At 47.4% G+C, this 21,045-nt stretch overlaps 1 pseudogene; it reads left to right on the top strand.

Annotated features, from left to right (window-relative positions):
- The window catches only part of LOC128774509 (neuroblastoma breakpoint family member 6-like), a 31,037-nt pseudogene continuing 9,992 nt past the window's right edge, over positions 1-21,045 (top strand).

The raw sequence follows: 21,045 nt of genomic DNA on the forward strand, positions 1-21,045 counted from the left end.
CATAATACTAATAATATTCTTCTGAATTTCTGGTCAGGAATGTGGAAGGCTTTACACATAATATCTGTTGACCAGTGATTTTCTTGACTATTGGTTGAGTGCTTCATTTTCCTGAGGCTGTGTTCAGAACTTGGAAATCAATACGATTTCCCGAGGAGGACAAAGCAGTGGGAGAACGATGCAAACACAATGTGGTAGCTCTCCTACACTGGGGTGTTGTGTTGTGACAGAGCAGAGGATTGGTGTGGGGGCCAGGCCCAGGACATCTCTTCCCCATGACAGAGTGAGCCATTGAGAGGAATCCCCGAGGAGAACCCCGTCTTCATCAGAGCTCACCACAGGGCAGTGTCCTGGGACATGGAGAGGGTAGGGCAGCTTCCTCTCTGAGGGAGGGGATTTGCTACCTCTTGGGAGAAAGCAGGGGGCCCCTGACTGGACATTTGTGACTGGAATGGAGTTGAGATGGTCAGAGATTGGCAGCAACTTGTATTTGATCAGTGAAAGGAAGTCCCTGAGGGCCTCCTCAGTGCTTGGCTCAGTGCTAGGAACCCCGAATACAGTGGTGAATAACACATTCTCCCAACTGTCCTGGGGATCTCAGTGTGGTAAACAGGAAGTCATGAGAAGTGTAGTGCTGGTGGGTTCCTTGGAGGAAATGACCAAAGCTGCCTGGCTATGACCTCGGTGATTGTCCTGGTCTGCCTGTGTGTTTTCCAACAGCTGGGTGACCTGCCTTGGCCCAACAGCCCTGGAGCCTCAGCCAGATTTCAGCCTTTTAGGACACAACTGACACCCGGGATCCATGGTGGCTCCAACCAGTCAATACTGCCAAGGTCTTCAGAGGAAACGGCTGGCATCTGTGGCTACTACCCACTATGTCTTGGCCAGCTGGGGAAACGGAGGCAACTTCACTAAATCTCATAGGGTCATCCTCTCCATAATGACCAGTGATGATCTGTCTTCCTCTCTGGTAAGTTAAATGCTTTCTGGTCTTCCATATTCTCTCGCCACATAAAAACTAATATAAATATTGGCCCAATTTTAGAACAAGGACATGTACTTCACGTACAAAGGGAGTAGAGCAACTTCCAAGCTTCAGTGAGAACGTACAGAAACTCTTACAACTGAATAATAATAGGATACATCACTCCAAAATTGCGTAAAAGATGCGTATGGCCATTCTGGAATAGGCACTTGAGTCATCCACCATTCTTCTTTTTAAAATCACTTTGATAATTCAAGATCCTTTCCATTTCCATATGAAGTGTTGGATCAGCTTAGAAATGTTTACTAGCATGTCTGCTGGAATTTTGATTGGCCTTGTATCAGATCTGTAGATCAATTTGGGAAGAACTGACATGTAAACCATATTGAGGTCTTCCAATCCACAGCAAATTTTACCTCTCCATGTGTTTAGTTCATTAATTTCTCAAGGTAATGCTGTGTAGTGTTCAGTGTACTGTTCTGACACGTATTTTGTGTGATAAGACAGTGCAAGAAGAGAATTGGTCAAGAGTCTTTTAAGTTTATTTTTATCTATTCTGAGAGGGCTATAGAGAGCAAGCAGGCAAGGGTCAGAGAGAGAGGGAGACAGAATCCCAAGCAGGCTCCACACAGTGAGCACAAACCCTGAAGTGGGGCTCGATCTCAGGAACTGTGGGAGCATGACCAGAACCAAAATCACCAGTCGGACACTTAACCAGCTGAGCCACCCAGGCGCTCCTGGTCAAAAGTCTCGAAGAAGAAATACCTCACAAAACAAGATATACACATGGCCAAAAAGCACTTGAAAAGATGCTCCGCTGGAAACCACTTAAAGGCATAAAGTTGAAGAAAAATGAAAATGGCTTCAGTGATGTTTCCCCAGGTTCGATTTTAAACTAAGTAACCTTTTTCTTGTCTTCTGCAAAGCTCCCCTCCTCCCTTCTTAGCCTTCTGTATCAGGAAGCAGGTACACCCCAGGACATGAGGAAGGAGGGTAGCGGCATGTACACAGTTGCTGTCGCTACTGGCCACACCTTGATTTTCCCGATAAGACCCCCAACCCCTTCCTCCAGGGGCAGGAGCTGGCAGTTTTTGAAGGCCTTAGCCTGCTGTCATCCTTTTTGCCTGGGAAAGCAAGAAAGCTGTTAGTGTTCCTCCTTATCTCAGACTCTGTCTTTGTGGTATATTTTGGCTCCAAAGCACGGAGGTCAGTTTTCCAGAACACACTCAGTCATCAGGAGGAACACAAGTTAATGCTACCGTGAGTTAGCGTTACACGTCCATTGCCATGGGCTAAAATGAAGAAGACCGGAAATATATGTGGTGAGGATGTGAAGTCACTAGAAGTTTCCAACACTTGTGGGAATGAAAACTGGTCCAGTCATGTAGAGAGGCTGAACCATAGTTAAACATTGACCACTCACATGAACAGCCATTTCACTTCTAAGTATTTACACACCGATCTGTACATGAATACTCCCCATCGCTTTCTTCACAGTGGCTAAACCCTGGAGACCACACAGAGGCCACTAGTAGGTGACTGTATAAATCGACAGGATGTAGCCGTTCGGAGGAATACTACTTAGCGATAAAAAAGCACAAACTGGCGATACGTGCAGTAATATGGATGGATTTCAGAATCCTTATGCTGCACCAAGGAATGTAGGCACCAAAGCGTTCCACCTACCTAGAGTTGTTAAAAAAGGCAAACCCACCTGTAGGGTCAGTGGGTGCCTGGGGCTGAGGCGGAGACAGTGATGGACTGCAAAGGGCCACAAGGGAAGTTGTGAGCTGGAAGAAATGCCGTGTCTTGATGGTAGCTGGAGTTTGATTTTGCTGTGCATTTAATTGTACGCCTTATTTACTTTTTTAATGTTTATTTATTTATTCTGAGATTGAGCAGGGAAGGGGGAGAGAGAGAGGGAGAGCAAGACAATCCCAAGCAGGTTCCACACTGTCAGCACAGCACCCGATGTGTGGGCTTGAATCACTAGCCGTGAGATCATGGCCTGAGACAAAGTCCAGAGAGTCAGATGCTTAACTAACTGGGCCACCCATACCCCGCATGGTACACTTTAAAAATGCCGTCTAACGTACCCAAAGTATCCCCCGGTAGCATTCGTGTGATAATCTAGTGTATTTCTCCATACCAACCGTGAGCATTTAGAAAATGAAATTTAAAAACAAAATAAAATTAAACTCAATAAACACAATAGAGATTCACATCCACACAATCATTAAATGCATAAGAACACATATAAGGAAGACTCCAGACAACTATTGCTGACAGAAATTAAAGGAGATCTAGATACATATAAAAGTGTATACAGCACCTTCATAGATGAGAAGATCCAATCTTGTTGGAATACCAAATCAATATTACCCTGATTCCTATTGGAGTAGGCATTTTGGGGGGAAGTTACCAACTAATTCTAAAATGTATGTGGAAGGGTGCCTGGATGGCTTGGTCAGGTCCGCGTCCGGCACTGGATTCTGGCTCAGGTCATGATCTCACACTTCACGGGTTTGAGCCCCGGGGGCATTGGGCTCCATACTGACAGTGTGGAGCCTGCCTGGGAATCTCTCTCCCTCCCCCTCCCCTACTCACTTTCTCTATCAACATAAAGAACTTAGAAAAAAAGTATAAAAACCTGGATTTCATAAAGTATTAAATCCTTCGTTGATCATAAATCACTATTTAAAAAGTGAAAAGACACACCCTCTCCCTCTCTGTCTGCCCCTCCCCCTCTCAAAATATGTAAAATTTAAAAAGTCATCATAAAATACACAGTGAAAACACAATCCACAGTCCAGGAATAATTCCTTGCAATACCTCATATATGGCAACGACCTTATCCAAAATACAGAAGGAACTTACACACATCACAAAGAAAATTACAGAGAACCGAGCTTATTGATGAGGAAAAGATCTCAAAAGGAGCTTCATAAAAGAAGATACCCAAATGACCAAGAGCATTCGAAAACTAAACCGAGCACTAACAGCTAGCAGAATGGCTAAAATCAAAAGGACCAAGAATACCAGGTATGTGGGAATGTAGAGAAACTGGGACTGCCTATCTTTGGGCGGAAATCTAGGAGACAAAGCCTTTGCAAAAGTCTGTGTCAGTTTCTCTGCTTTCCCCAAGCATTTTATTCCTAGGATGTGTACCTGGGAGGAACCAGTGGGTGTCTGCACAAACACAGTTTGGACATGATTATTTGTCCTTACTCTGTGTGTGATAACCAAAACTAGATCTGTCCAGCAGGAACACGGATAGTCAAATTGTGCTATAATCCCCAAGCAGAGTATTTCTCGGCAGCATCAGCACCAATGGCTGACACACAGCTAATCAGGACGAGATCTCAAAACCAGACACCGAGTGAGAGAACACAGAACATAGGAGAACATACGACATCATTGCAGTTATATGAAGTGTAAGAACAAGCAAAAGTCGTCTAGGGTGAGAATTCAGAGTGTGTTTGTGTTTGGAAATGGGTATTGACCGGCAAGGAGCAGAAGAGAACTTTGCGCCACGGACGAAAGTGTTCTATATCTCGATCTGGGTGGTGACAGGATGCATACGTACGTTAAATTCATTGAGCTGTGTGCTTGCGGTTTGTGCGTTTTGCTCTAGGTCAATTCGACCCCAATAAAGAACTGTTAGAATTGAAAAAGAGAGAGATGACCGAGCCGAAAAGAGAATAACAAATGACAGGAAATCGGTAACAAATATTGAACGTGAACATCACAATAAGAATGTCTTGAGGAGAAACCCAAAGCGATTCAACAGAACAAACACTAAAAAGTATAATTTCATGAAAAACAGGAGAGTGAGAATGACAAGTTCAAATAAGATTAGAATGGCATGTTGCTGCCTTAGGAAAGTCACTCTAGAGCAATAAACACTGAGACGTATTCCAGCAAAAGTACTGTCAGTCGCTTTGATGTGGGGTACAAGGTTGGCTTTCGAGGCCATCCAAGATTCCTTTGGCTCTTTGGGGTCTTTTCTGGTTGCATACAAAGTTGAGGATTGCTTGTTGTAGCTCTGTGGAAAAGGTTGGTGGTATTTTGATAGGGATTGCAGTCAGTGTGTGGATTGCTTTTGTTAGTATCAACATTTTAACGATATCTGTTCTTCTAATCCATGAGCACGGGAAGTTTTTCCATTTCTTTCTGCCCTCTTCAGTGCCTTTCGTAAGGGTTCTCTAGTTTTCAGAGTGCAGATCTTTTACGTCTTTGGTTGGGTTCATTCCTAAGTATCTTACGGTTTTAGGTGCAATTGTACATGGTTTCAACTCCTCGATTTTTCTTTGTGGTGCTTCATTATTGATGTGTGGGAACGCAAGAGATTTCTGTATGTTGATTTTGTGTCCTGGGACTTTACTGAATTTGTGTATCAGTTCTAGCAATGACGTGGATGGAGCGAGAGTGTATTATGCTAAGTGAAGTCAGTCAGCCAGAGAAGGACACGTATCATATGATTTCACTCATCTGTGGAATTTAAGAAACCCAATAGATGAACGATGGGCGGTTGGTAAAGAGAGAGGCAAACCATGAAACAGACTCTTAAGTAATAGAGAGCAAACAGAGGGTTTGTTAACCTCCGTTCTATTAAATATGAAGGTAGGCCAAATGAACGTAATCAAATAGCATCAAGTTTATAGATGTTTCCAAAGTAGGTGGTCACTACATGTATTCAAGGACATACGTATAAATTAACATTTTGACAGTTCGAAAGAGATCTTGTGAGAGACACATGAAATCCGTAAGTGACAAGCATGAAATATGGTTGTTTAGTGACATTATAAAAACAACAAAAAAACAACTCACACGTAGAGAAGGAGTCGAGGATATAGGGATATCCAACATCAGTTTAATGGGAAGCCAAAATGGTGCCCCAAGAGGGGATAAGAAAGCCTCATAACACAGGAAAACAGCCAGAAGAACAGTGAGAGTTGGGACAAAACATTTTTCTCAAGTAAATATTTATTCACTTAGTATTATACTCTGCCTCCTGTCTTACACTTTTTAATGGATAGAGGACAAACTAGAGAGATCCAGAGAAGAACATCATGACAGTCTAAGACTTTGGAATGTTTCACTCACTGGAAAAGCCTGAAGGTCTGTTTGACCTTAAAGAGAAGTGGGGTGGCTTGATGACAGCCCTTTAGTAAAACTTGGGAAACTATTTCTGCCTTGATGTTTTTATGCACACACAAGAATGAACAGTGAGAACGATGCTGAGATGTGTTTGGAAAGAGATGGGGTCTGTGGCACCTGGATGGCTCATTGGGTTGAGTGTCTGATTCTTGATTTTGGCTCAGGTCATGATCTCACGGTTCATGAGATCAAGGCTCCCGTACGGTACTGTGCAGATAGCACAGAGTCTGCTTGGGATTCTCTCTCTCTCCCACTCCCTCCACCCCATCCCGCTCACGTGCTCGTGCTTTCTCTCAAAATAAATAAATAAACTTAAAACAGAGACAGACAGAGAGAGATATGGGATCTGTGGTATTAGCACAAGGGTAGACAACTACTGAGAGTGGCCGCTGAGGGGTGGTCCCCATCAGTGGTGACCTTCAGGGGAGACTAGGCAGCCTTGGGTATCTGCGTAGCCTTGGCACCTGGAAGGCAATGGCTCCCAAGGTTCCATGACATCCCCGCGTTCCAATTCTGTTATTGCAACTGCAGACCATCACCTGGCGTGCCAGGTGCTCGGTCTGTCATTCCGGTTGGAGTCTGAGCTACAGGCAGTGCCTCGGGCTCTCGACTCTGGCATCTCGAACCTTCTTTTTGTAGCTGCTGACTCTCCAGTGCTGTGGGGTGTTGTTCAAGTTGTTCCCAGTAGTAAGTAAAGAATTGCTGTATCCTCGCCCCTCAGTCCTGATTGAACCTACTTGATTTCACTTGTTTTTAACCCGTCATGTGTTTGGTTTCTTCTCCCCAGTCCCCAGCTCTACCTCTTCTGCCACATGTCACCATGGCAGCACCTCTTGACCCGGTGTCTGATCCAGGGACAGAAATGAGCCTCCTGGAACTCAACCAGGAGCTTCAATCCAAGCTGGAAGCAAGCCAGCAGGACTTCCGAGACCTCAGAGAGAAATTCCTTGTATCCGAAGCTACTGCCTACTCCCTGGCCAACCAGCTGCAGAAATATAGTAAGTCCTACAAGGTCAGGGTCACCAAAGTGATGACTGTCTGTATTCCTGGAGACAGGAATTGGCTTTGTGTGGAGAGAAAACGAAAGCCCTCTCCGGACTTTGTCTTCTCTATTTCCATCGTCACGATCAATTCCATTGTGACCACAATCCAGGAAAAGTAGCAGTGGGTATTTCTTAATGTATGTTTGTTGGTTTTGAGAGAGACAGTGTTAGTCGGGGTGGAGCAGAGAGAGAGGGAGATAGAGGATGCCAAGCAGGCTCGGTGCTGTCAGCACAGAGGCTGACGTGGGGCTCGATCTCAGGAATGTGAGATCATGATCTGAGCCGAAATCAAGAGTTGGAAGCTTAACAGACTAAAGCTCCCGGAGGACCCAGTGGAAGTGGGTGTCTTACCCTCATTTTGCCGAGGATGGGAAGAATGGGGAAAACGAGACTAGCAGTTTCTCCAGGTTGGTTTGCAGTGCTGTACAGGGTGGGGTTACAGTTAACTTTCTAGTGATTGATTCCTGACGCAGACCCAGAAATGCCTGGTCCTCTCAGGGTCCTGTGTGTGTGTGTGTGTGTCACATCCTGCATCACTGTTGGCCTTCGTGTCTCGGACTAATGAACTCCATCACGTCCCACTTCTCTGAGGTTCCAATGGCAAAGCAGCGAGCTGTTTCACTGGGGAAACTTGCTGATGGTGCACACGGGGCGCGGGCGGGGACAAGGAGACACGGCCAGCTTGCAAGGAGCTGGAAGATGGGTCTGCTTTCCCTGAAACTGCGGTATCCATGAGGAATGCCGTCCAGACAGTGACTCCCCTGATGAGAGGGAAGCTGTGCTTCGTGGGCACAGGCTCTGCTTCCTGAGTCCTCGGTAGCCATTGACACCCTGTGGCGAGGTAGAGGGCATTTCAAGGCCCATCAGACAATCTGTGCTCCCTCCTGTGTCTCTCCCTGAGCTGGGGAACCTTCAAGGATGCAGGACGGCCAGCAGGGCCAGGCCTGGCCAGGAGTCAAGTGGCCCGGTGAGAATGAGGGTGAGCGGGGGAGACCACAGCCCCGGTGACCGCCCAAGCCAGTGTGTGGAGCTGGCCCTCCCCCACGGTCAGCCTGGAATGGGGAGGCCAGCTGCCTGTTCATTCAGAGGGGGCTGCCATGGCGGGAGGAATCCTGAGTTAGGGGCATGTGTGCAGCGGGGCGATGGGAAGGAATCCTGACGACTCTGAGCCCGAACTGTTGCCGTTTCCTTACCAAGAGTTTTCCATAAAACAAGGAGAGGTGGGATTACAAATGACTGATGGGGAGAAAAGTAACGTTGGAAGCGGCTCTTTAGCAAGGTGAAGAGATGATGAGCTTTGGGGTAAGGACAAGCAAAGTTTTCTTTGCATCTTTCCTGATAACCGTGACACAAGTGCGGGAAACCACTTGTGAAGACGACGAAGGAAGGCATCACCCAGGAGCTTGGGGTGGAGGGAACACAGTCTGGCTCTGGGCCAGTCTTCCTGTGCTCCCCGCCATGCTGCCCTGCCCCGATTTCTGTGCCTCACATTCCTCCTCTGTGATCCTGCTGCTGTCATAGTACCTGCTGCTTTGAGTGGAGGGGACGGGCAGTGAGAGAGGGACACGGGATCCGAGAAGTGGGCTCTGCGCTGAGAGCAGTGAGCCTGCTGCGGGGGCTTGCACTCACGAACCACGAGGTCATGACCCGAGCCCAAGGCGAAGCTCGCCAGACTGAGCCACTCAGGCGCCCCCCCCCCCCGTCTGCTGCTTCTGATACCACAAGCTTTGTTAGTGTTTGGCCGTATCGCTTTCAGGTCCTTCTGGTTTTACGCATTATAGTGCACACAAGAGTATACGGGTGAACTTTTTGCCTTTGAGACATGTGCTCATTATCCAACTCAAGGGAACCATGAGTCAGTCCTGTGGTCCTAAGGGCCTCACTTCATGTCCCTGCTTAGTGTCCTACCTAAGAGGCTGCCAGCTCAGGTGAGTGGCCATGATCAGGGTGAGTGTCAGGGGATGTGGATTCTGATTCTGCCAAATCCCAGTCATTCACCTTGTCTAGTTCCTGTCCACGCCTTGGAGCTGCTCTTCCCTCAGCTCTAAAACAGGGAGGTATCAAATACCGTGTAGCTGGGGGGCTGAGGAATGAGATGCGCAGAGCCCGATGCTGGGGTTACATTGTCCTGGGGTACACCCCGCCCCCCTCCCTGGAGGCAGCGAGCACAGCGGCACGTGTAGCTTGTCCACTGAGGCCGGTGTCTGTGTTCTCAGAGTGTGAAGAGTTGAAAGACATCATCGAATCCGTGCTGGGGGAGACGCTGCAGCGTAAGCAGGGGAAGTTGGCAGAGACCTTGACCGAGAAGCTCAGGTAAGGAGGGCTCCGTGGCTGGTGGGAGGCCGTAGGCATCTCTGACTCTTGTCAGCGACAGGTCTGGGCCAGGAGAAGGGCAGAAACTTGCCTGGCACACAGGTGCACACACACATCTGTCAAACAGTGAAGACAGCAGTATCTGGTGTATTGCGGACTCCAATTATTCGGGGCCTCGCTCAATGTTTGTATTTTTTTTTTTTTAATTTATTTAAATCCAAATGAGTTCGCATATAGTGTATAAATGGTTTCCGCAGGAGATTTTAGGGTATCATCTCTTACAAATGACACCCGGTGCTCATCCCGAAAACTGCCCCCCTAATGCCCATCACCCATTTAGCCCATCTCCCACCCAAAACCCCTCCAGCAAGTCTCAGGTTATTCTTTGCATTTAAATGTCTCTCTCTAATGGTTTGCTTCTGTCTCTGTTTTTATCTTAATTTTCCTTCCTTTCCCCTGGTGCATCTGGTTTGTGTCTTAAATTCCACATATGAGTGAAATCATGTGATCTTTATCTTTCTCTGATTGACTTATTCGGCTTAGCATAATACACTCTAGTTCCATCCACAGTGTTGCAAAGGGCAGATCCATTCTTTTTCATCACCAAGTAATGTTCCGTTGTATCAATTTATGTACCATGTCTTCTCAATCCATTCATCCGTCGATGGACATCTGGGCTCTTTCCATCCTTTGGCTATTGTTGATAACAGTACTATAACATTGGGGTGCAGGTGCCCCTTCGAATCAGCATTTTTGAGTCCTTTGGATAACTACCTAGTAGTGCCATTGCCGGATTGTAGGGTAGCTCTTCTCTAAATTTCTTGAGGAACTTCCGCACTGTTTTCCAGAGTGGCTGCACCAGTTTGCATTTCTACCAGCAAAAGTGCCAAAGTGGTCCCCTTTCTCCACATCCTCACCATCTGTTATTCATTTTAGCCATTCTGACAGATAGGAGTGGTATCTCATTGTGGTTTTACTTTCCTTTTCCCTGATGATGAATGATGTTGAGCAAGTTTTCGTGTGTCTGTTACCATCTGGATGTCTTCTTTGGAGAAGTGTCTGTTTCTGTCTTTTGCCCAATTCTTTACGGGATCATTTGCTTCTTGGGTGTTGAGTTTTGAGTTTGATCAAGGTTGTTTTATACATATTGAATACTGACTCTTTATCCGATATGTTGTTTGTAAATATTTTCTCCCATCGCTTCGATTGCCTTTGAGTTTGTTGTTTGTTGAAGCTTTTCATCTTGATGAGATCCCAGTGGTTCATGTTTGCCTCAGGAGACATGTGTAGTAAGAAGTTCCTGCGGCCAAGGTCAAAGAGGTTGCCACCTGTCTTCTCCTGCAGGATTTTGATGGTTTCCTGTCCTACATTTAAGTCTTTCATCCATTTTGAGTTTATTTTTGTGTACGGTGTAAGAACGTTCTCCAGGTTCATTCTTCCACACGTCTCTGTCCAGTTTTTCCAACCCCATTTGCCGAAGAGACCGTCTTTTTTCCATTGAATAATCTTTCATGTGTTGTTGAAGCTTATTTGGCCATAGATTTGTGGGTCCATTTCTGAGTTCTCTCTTCTGTCCCCTGGTTCTGTGTGTCTGTATTTGTGCTGATACCATACTGTCTTGATGATTACAGCTTTATAATATGACTTGAAGTCCAGAAATGTAAGGATTACTTGTTCTAGCTCTGTGAAGAATGCTGGTGTTCTTTTGATAGGAATTGCATTGACTCTGTAGATTGCTTTGGGTAGTATTCAGATTAAAAACATTTTTTTTTTTTTTTTTTAGTATTTCTTTTATCTTGGGAGACAGAGAGACAGAGTGCAAACAGGGGAGGGACAGAGAGAGAGAGAGAGAGATCCAGAATTTGAAGCAGGCTCCAGGCTCTGAGCGGTCAGCACAGAGCCCGACGTGGGGCTCGAACCCACGACGCGCGGGACCATGACCTGGGCTGAAGTCATATGCTTAACCGACTGAGCCTCCCAGGCGCCCCAGTGATGACATTTTAACAATATTTGTTCCTCAGATCCAGGAGCATGGATTGTTTTTCCATTTTTGTGTGTGTGTCTTCAATTTCTTTCATAAGTTTTCTACAGTTTACAGCTTTTTATAGTTACAGCAAATCTTTTACCTCTTTGGTAGGTTCATTCCCATGTATTTTGTGGTTTTCAGTACCCTAGTCAATGGGATCAGTTCCTTGATTTCTCTTTCTGCTGCTTCATTATCGGTATACAGAAATGCAAGCAATTTCTGTACGTTGACCATATTCCAGTGAATTTGCTGAATCCATGCATCAGTTCTAGCAGTGTTTTGGGGAGTCTTTCCGGTTTTCCATGTGGAGTATCATGTTGTCTACAAAGAGTGAAAGTTTGACTTGTTCCTTGCTGATTTGGATGCCTTTTATTTCTTTTGCTGTCTGGTTGCTGAGGCTAGGACTTCCAACGCTATGTTCAACAAGAGCGGTGAGAGTGGACCTTCTGTCGTGTTCCTGACCTTAGGGACCTCAGTTTTTCCCCACTGAGGTGATATTAGCTGTGGGTCTTTTGTAATCGGTATATATGATCTTGAGGTATGTTCCTTCTATCCCTACTTTCTTGAGGGTTTTCTCAAGAAAGGATGCTGGATTTTGTCAAAAACTTTTCCTGCATCTATTGAGAGGATCATGTGGTTCTTATCCATTCTTTTATTCATGTGCTGTATCAGGTTGGTTGATGCGCAGATATTAACACAAACCTTGCGGCCCAGGAATAAATCCCCCCCTGATTGTGGTGAATAATTCTTTGTTGTTTTTTTTTTGTTTTAATTTTCTCTTTATGTTTGAGAGGCAGAGGGAGACAGAGCGCAGGTGGGGGAGGGGCAGAGAGAGAGGGAGACCCAGAATCCGAAGCAGGCTCCAGGCTCTGGACTGTCTGCACAGAGCCCGATGGGGGCCCAAACTCACGAACCTTGAGATCATGACCTGAGCTGAAGTTGGACGCTCAACCGACTGAGCCACCCAGGCACCCCGTGAATAATTCTTTTAATGTATTGTTGGGTATGGGTGGCTAGTATCTTGTGGAGAATTTTCGCATCCGTGTTCATCAGGGAGATTGGTCTGCAAGTCTCCTTTTTAGTGGGGATTTGGATGGTTTTGGGGTCAAGTTAATGCTGGCCTTGTAGGATGAGTTTGGAAGTTTTCCCCCCATTTCTATTTCAAACAGCTTCAGGAGAATAGGTACGGACCCTTCTTTAATGTCAGGTGCAATTCCCCTGGGGAACCAGCTGACCCCGGACTCTTGTTTGTTGGGTGTTTTTTTATTGCTGATTCAATTTCTCAACTTGTTATGTATCTGTTCAAATTTTCTATTTCTTCCTATTGCAGTTTGGGGAGTTTATATGTTTCTAGGGATTTGTCCTTTTCTTCCAGATTTGGGCCATTTGTTGGCATATAATTGCTCATAATAATGTCTTCTTTTTTGTGTGTATTTCTGCAGTGTTGGTTGTGGTCGCTTCACTTTCACTCCTGAGTTTATTTATTTGGGCCCTTTCCTTTTTCTTTTGATAAAGCTGGCTAGGGACTTACCGATAATGTTAATTCATTCAAAGAACCAGCTCTTGGTTTCATTGATGTGTTCCGTTTTATTTTATTTCCATATCATTGACTTCTGATCTCATCTTTATCATTTCCCTTCTTCTGCTGGTTTTGGGCTTCATTTGCTGTTCTTTTTCCAGCTCCTCTAGGTGTAAAGTTAGGTTGTGTATTTGAGACTTTTCTTCCTCTTTTACGAAGGCCTGGATTGCTATATGCTTCCCTCTTATGATCGCCTTTGCTGCATCCCAGAGGTTTTGGCCTGTCGTGTTTCATTTTCATTGGCTTCCATGTATCATTCACTCTGTGTCAAATAAATATCATTTATTGAGCTGAAAGTCACCAAATTCAAGTGAACAATTTGTGGCATTGGCCACATTCACACTGTTGTGAGATCACCACCTCATTTGCCTGTAACACAGTCACCTCCTGAGGGATGACAGCTTGTCGGTCATGTTTTCCTTCAGACAATGCTGTCCTCTTGACCCTGCCGCTCTCCTGACCTGTGTAGTCCACACCAGCTGTCCTGTCCACATTTCTGTGGCTGGCGCTGGGTCCATGCACAGCACGATGCACACCGTGTAGGTTCACAGGAAATGGCTGTGCCGCAGGGAGGGCCTGAAGGGACATCTCTCTGACGGGTGTTGAGGAAGACACCTGGCTTTGTTTACAGAAGAAGGAGCTGCAGAGGAGGTCAAGGAGACTCCCCGACACAGAGGAGCCTTGTTTTACCTTCTTCTTTCTGTGTCACAGGCAGGGCCCCACACACGTGCCAGAACGTGGCCTTGAGGGCTCCTTGCGGAAAATCACAGAAACGTCCGTGAAAGCTCTCAGAGAATCTATTCAACTCTGTGTTTTAAAATTTTCTCTATGTCCCACCTTAGGCAATATCATATCCTGATTAAAGCTCAGGCTGAAGAGCTGACCCAGTTGTGGCAGAAGTTACGGGAAGGGAGAGAAGTTTCTGAGCCAGTCGATCAGCACCTCAAGGACCTCCTCACCCACGATGACCCCGAGCGTTCCCAAGGCCAGGGCATCCAGGAGCAAGTGGCCGAGGGACACAGGCTGGCAGAGTGCCTTGCCCGCCAGCTCAGCCCCGGTAAGGCGGCCACAGGCCCTGTGTGCACTGAGCTGCTCCGAGGTCCTGGGCTCCCCAGACATCTCCCGCCTCCCCTCACATTGTTGGCAGCCGCTGTCTTGGTTTCCATGTGACACATGGGGCCACCAGAGGACCCGGACTAGCAGGTGGGAAAGGAGAGGAGAAGTGCACAGGGTGGAGGTCACGGTGCTCCACCCATCTGTGTCCTCCCCGAGGGAACTGCCTTTAGGGCAGGAGGCAGCCTCCACCAGTGTCAGAGCCCAGAAGGGAGGACGAGGAAGGAGGCAGCTTGTTCGAGTGCAGGGAGTCCTGAGCTAAGCGGGAAGTTCCAGGCTCCCGCCCAGGAGCTGTCTTTATTGACTGTGGGCGAGAGAGTGATCTTCGCTTTCTCCATAACTGTCTCCTCAACTGTCTATCAAGTAACCTGTCATAGCTGTGGTGATCACATGCGAAAGTTCACGAATGCACTTCAGGAAAAATAAAGCCCCTGACTTTGTGGAGGGGAATGAGGTATTGGATGTAGTAGGCCTTGGAGATGGAACGTCGTTTAGACTGAAACGCTCTTCATACAGACGGCCCGTCCATAACACCGACGTCCACTTGGGGACCCATGAGTCCACATGTGGAGGGACTTGGGACCGGGTGATTGTGCTGTCCTCGGGGCAAGGAGGAGACTCTCCGTGAGCACTGGGAGCACACAGGGCCTGCGCCTGTTGCATGACTGTGGTACCTGCAAGACACTGTTCGCTGAAATCAGATTGAAACTGGACAGGCATCCACGGATCTGGACAAGAGACAGTTTAAACTTTTGCCCAGTCTCAGTCATGGTGAGCCCCCGAATCAGAGACACTCCCTGCTGGATCTGAAATCCATACCGCAACAGTTCTCCAGGGCAGTGCCCTGGAGCTTCAGAACAAGAGTTAGTCATGCGTAGATAATTACGTTGCTAAGGCATATAAGCCCCTGTGTTTATAGTGGTGATGTGGGAGCTCCACATCATGGGAGATTTCTGAATTTCTTTGCAGAAGATGATGATGATGATGAGGAGGAGGAGGAGGAGGAGGATGAACAAGCAGAAGAATCCCTCACCACCAGGTAACAATGAATACTGGGGACCCGGTAATGTGTGGGTGAAAAAGGATAGGGACTCAGAAAGAACAGTAGGTGAGGTCACAAGAGTCCAGGTGGCAGATGCAGGGATCAGCAGAGCTGCAGATGGTAGTGACTGAATTCCCTCAGCGGCAAATGGCCCTGTTCCCTCGGTTGTCTGCTGTCACGGGGCTGCTTGTCTGGGGGAGCCCCAGATGAACTCAGCAGCCTTAGGATTCCCCGTACGCACAAAATACCCGTTCTGTCCTGTAAATGAACACCAGGAGGAGACGCATCTCTACACAGTTCTCAAAGGTCCCTGGTAGGAAGGTAACCAGCAAAGGAACTGAGAGACAGACAGCTGGCAAAATTAACACGGAATTACCTAACCAAAACCAAAAGGTTGGGGTGTCATGTGACACTATTAATAGAAAAGTGCCTGGAGGGCACAATTTTCTGCAGTGCACAGTGACTCAAGACTGTAACCGCTTGATCAGTCTATGTTAAATTCAACATGACTCAGGCACGTGGCGGTTGCCCCTGGCATGGACTCCCATTTGTCCTTCGTCTCGTGACTGTACCATACTGGGATGGTCGAGTCTCATTCCTCATTGCTCGTTATGTGGCCAGTGGACTGAGGATCTATCTGTTGTTGCTTCTCTCCCACCCCTTCCTGGCCACACTCTGCCTCTTGTAGGATAACCTTTTCTCTCTCAAGGCTATGGTCCCTTTCCTTTCTGCGACCACTCCCTTGCCTCCCATCAACACCAGCTAGGTAGCAAGCCATGGTGTCTGATCCTCCTGGTTTCCTCTTGTGTCGTTCTTGCCCCACCTGGCACAGCATGAAGCTTCCGGAAGCTGAAAAGAAGGAAGTCCTCCAGGACATGCTGAATGAATGTGTTTTGACTCCTTCCATTGGCCGAGAAGGGCGTGACTGCTACCAGCCTTGCAAGGATGGCACGTTCCCATCGGATGAACAGAAATTCGGCTCTGCTCTGGATGTAGCCTGTGAATGCTCCCATTCCAAAGGGGATGAAACTCCACCCGGTTCCCCAGGTAGTGTCCACAATCTTTGTTGCACACACCCTGTGTAGACCAAGAGATTTAATCCGCAGAAGTGGACCATGTACTCACAGACAGTTTCCACCCAGGCTCTAGGATTGAGTTTGAAATAAGACATTCCATGAGTCAGTGAGCTTTGTTCGATTCATGTCTAAGCCATGGCACTTTTAGGTCTGAGCCACCGCCCATCGCTGCTCTCAAGCTGGTCCTGCCAGACTCCTATACCTCTCTACCCCTGGCACAGGAGGTGGCTATCAGACCTCCAAATTTTGGATTAATCTCTTATCTCTCTTGCCAGGCTCTGATTTCCATCCTTGAACCATGTTTCTGGATATATGGCCACCCAAGGCTGTTGGAAGCCTTTTCTATATCATAGGAAATGTCACGATCCAGGTTCACTGTCTCTACCTGGTCTGTCTCTTCCTTTTCTTCTTGTCTCAAGTCAGCTGAGAACCAGGACAGGACTAAGTCTATCATACGTTGTATGTTTCTCTGCAGCAAGGCAGGGCCCTGGAACTTCCCGACCCCATGAACGGCCCCTGGTGCTTTGCAGCTTTGAAGATTATTCTGCTTTGATGGTGTAGATTCCAGTCGTCAGTTTAATCTCAACGGCTGATTCCTGAAAACCATTGGCCTGCAGTGTTTCAAATGGAAAAGGCCTGAATGTGGCAGCAATGCTCTAGGAAGCAGCCAGGTCCTTCCCCAAGATCTCTGGGAAAAGGGATAAGTTTTCTGTTGTGTCGACGTGTCTTAGGATACTGTGATCATGACCTGTCTTATCAGGGACATTTGCTGGCTCAAGAAGGCAATCCCGGTGATTTTTTCCAGGGCCCTACTGAATCCCTCCTGAATGATTTCTCTCACAATTGCCTGTTATGACTGTGCTTCTATTTCTGTCCTCTGCTACACAGCACACGGGAGTGAGCATTTGTGGAGGGGAATCTGCCTAATGGAACTCTTTCTCTTCATTTATTTGCAGACAACCAAATTGGTCACCAGGGGCTGAAAGGGCGAGAGTCAGATGCCCCCAGGTAATTCTGAATACTTGGGGGCTGGGAAATCAGTGGTGGCGTCTGCAGACCTCAGATCCAAGGAAAGGCAGAAAGTGCTGGATAGAACCATGTTATCCATTCGGTCAATGGCCAATTATCCGCTTTCACAATGGTTTCTGTTTTCATTGTGGTACTTGTATTGCTCCCATTTCTTAATTACGACTCAAGTTGAGTAACACACAGTCAGCTGGCCCAGGTGAGCTAAAGGCACAGGGAGTCCTGCACTCACTCATTCTCCCCAGCTTTAGAGAGAGAGGCAATGTACTTTCTGCCCCGTTCGATTTAGCCTGTGGGCACGTATTTCAGAGCAAGAATGTACGTAGACGAAAATGTGCCATCATGCCGTGATATTGAGAGAGACAGGCCTTCATGGCATGAGAATTCTGAGACAGTAGCCCGCCCCAGAAGCTGCACGCACTGGGCCACTCCATGCAGGACTCAAGGGCATTTGAACGGAAGGAAGGGAGCCACTGCTGTCCTGTGACTCTGTGTGTTTTGAGTCAGGACTGGATGGCACGGTGCTAATTCAGGCTCTTTCCTCATCAGCTTGCTAGGTGGCCAGTGTACAGAGCACTTACTGTCCTTTCTGTCTGCCGCCCCTGTGACAGACACACTTTGTCCCGCACAAAAAGAAGAGTTGTTTCTCTCATTAATGAGGCACTCTCTTTGCTTTTGTGAAAATGCCTCTTGCCTTCCATCAAAGCCAGACAGGACATACGGTTTCAGATCCCTCTTCGGTTAATCTTCAGTTTTCCTCCCGCCTCAGGCTCCGTAGACAGCTGCTAGAGGTGGTGGAGGAGGAAATCACGTGGGACTCTCTGGATGAACGCTACTGGACATATTCGGTTCTTCCTGACCTGTCTGACTCCTACTGGCCTTACAGGAGCACCGCCGTCTTCTTCCCTGAGGAACTGGAAGTCTCTTCTGCTCTGGAAATGGCCAGTGAGTACTCCGCTGTCAGGGTGATCAAGCTCCAGCTGGACTGCCCCGTACATCTCCTGGTCTTTGTGCCCCACACCTGTGCTGTGCTGAGAGAGCTCCTCCCTGTGTGCAGGCTCTGTACACACATCTGGATCTGAGCCAGGCTCCAGGATGGATGGAGTTTCAAGCACAGACATCATGTGGGTCAGGGAACTCTTCTCCCTTCCTACTCCCAGGACATGCCCATGTCCCCTGGGCTTCACTGTCAGGTCATTGGACCCAAGGGCGGCATGACAAATACAACTCGCCTCAGCAACACGACCATAGAAGGTGTCTGTCAGACCTTGGATGCAATGCCTCTTCTCACCTTTCATGCTCCCCATTTCATCTCTGAGCCAGGTCCTTTAAGAATCCATGCCTGCCACAGTCAGTCAGAATCCTTGTCCAGGGTTAAAGATGTAACCTTGGCTTTCCTGTTCTTAGCCTCGTTCTCTATCTCTTTGCTTTGGCTTGTCTTCCTAAGCCTCGTCTGAAAACCCACCCTACGTGCCTCTACTGTTAGCTCGTTTGCGTGTTTCCAGGAGTAGAGCTGTGCGTTGGCATTCCCTCATCAACAGGAATTGCGCCAAGGTTTCTGTGTAGCTCCAAAGACTCATTTTAATTTCAGGGTTTGTACTTGCATGCTGTCTGTTCCATCTCAGTGTATAAATTCCACTAAGCCGTCACCAACCAGGTATCTCACAAGAAAGGCTGAAAACTGCAGTAATCCTTTTAGAAAGTAGAGAGGCCAGGTCCCCAGAATCTGTGTGAAAAAGAGAACTGAAAGTGTTTGCACAGACTCAAAACAGAGGAAATTGTGATGATGATCTCTTGGAGAAAGCAAATTTCTCCCAATGGCTCAGGCCAGGAAATCAAGCCAGTCGTCACACTATCCGAGGCACCCTGAAATATCCTTCTCACTCAACCTGTGCTCTCATTGAGCATAGCTGAGTCCCCGGGTGGCACCGAACACTGGGTTACTAATGTGCAAGCAGGGATCTGTTTAATGTGACTGGCCCCGTCTGTATTTATTTGCAGAAAATCAGACCCATCAAGAGGAGGAACCAGACCAAGACCTGACATGCGCCAGGTAAGTCTGAAGAATCATGGGTTGTTATTTCAGTGGTTCAACTCTACATTTCAAAGGAAAAACAGAAACCGCCAAATTTACCTATTTCATCCATTCTCCAGTCTCAGAATGTCTTTTTTGGCCATGACGTGTGTCTTCATGTATTATGTGGATAAGTTCCTTTAATGATCCCTCAATTTCGATAACCGGCAGTCAGTTGAAGTAGGTGAATTGTCACTCCCTGAGGTGCTCTGTATTGCCCTGATCTCTCCTTTGGGAAATACCAGAGTGACAGACGTGTCTACTTCTGTCTCTCTGGTGTTACCTCTTTGAGGATCTGCTGTAGCAAATGGATAACTGCAAAAAAATCAAAAAACCTCACATGATGTCACGATAGTAAGAGAAAGAGTCCTTGAAGACACAAACCTCTCCGTGTGGATGATGCCTTTTAACATGTGTTCACTTAGCCACTGAATGTATATCAACAAAATTGATGCAAAAGGGTTGAACTCATGTTTAGGATTCTCCATGTGTGCTGTGAGTCATGACATCCATTCCACAGTAGTTCAGTTTGGTGCACAGAAGTTGGTTCTGTGGCCAGTGCCCTGAACACCTCTGTTCTGTGTGTGTGTGTGTGTCTCCCTGTCTCTCCCTCTCTGCCTCTCCTGCCCCCATAGCATCCACACTGTGCCCCTGAAACAGGAGGATAGTTTTCCCTGTCAATAATGGGGTTGCCCCTACGTTATGACTACACTTCTCGGCTTCCCGTGAAAACCAGTAAGATGCTGTGGTGTCTACTTTTCCTGTTTTAATCTTCAGATCTCCCCTCCCCACCAGGCTCGGCAGGGAGCTGCCGGAGAGTGCAGAGCAGGATGTCCAACAGGACTCACTGGATGAATGCTATTTGACTTACTCAGCTCTTCCTGACCCATCTGATTCCCCCTGGACACACAGGAGGGCCAACATCAACTCATATGAGGATCTGGATGTCTGTCCTGCTCTGGAAGTAGCTAGTGAGTCCTCCACTGCGAAGGTGATAAAGCTCCAACTGGACTCCCAGGTCGACCCCATAGTTTGGTATCCCTACTCTGCTTGTGTTGGAATTTGTTATCCAGGTGTTTCAGCCCCGTAGACCTATGGATCTGAGTCAGGCTCTAGGATAGACTTCTAAGCGCAGACATCAGATGCATCAGGGCCCTGCCCTGTGTTCCTCATCTCAGGCCATGCCTGTGGCCCCTGACACAAGTCAGGACATTGGGGTCAGCGCGGGTGTGACAAACTCACACTCATCTGTGAGGCACACGCAGAGGAGTCTGTCTTGTTCCTGATTTCCACACGATGTCTCTCCTCAACTGCCATCCTCTCACTTTCATCCCAAACAATGTTCCTTGAAGTTTTGTGCCTGTCAAGACGATGTCAGCCTTACCCATGTCTTTGGGTTTGTTGTTTCCCTGGTTTCACTGCTCTGGTCCCCAGTGTCCGTGTCCTCTGTGTTGGTTGTCTTCCCTAAGTCGTCGTCTGAGTGTCAGGACATAACCACCTCTACCGTCAGCTTGCTTGTACGTTTCCCTGAAGCATAGCTGAGCCCCGGCATGGGCCCACCCCGTGCATGGCCCCACCCCGTTTGTGGCCCATGTGCCTGTGTAGCAA

This window comes from Panthera pardus, unplaced genomic scaffold, assembly GCF_024362965.1.
Source record: "Panthera pardus isolate Hobbes unplaced genomic scaffold, ASM2436296v1 HiC_scaffold_329, whole genome shotgun sequence".
NCBI classification, from domain to species: domain Eukaryota; kingdom Metazoa; phylum Chordata; class Mammalia; order Carnivora; family Felidae; genus Panthera; species Panthera pardus.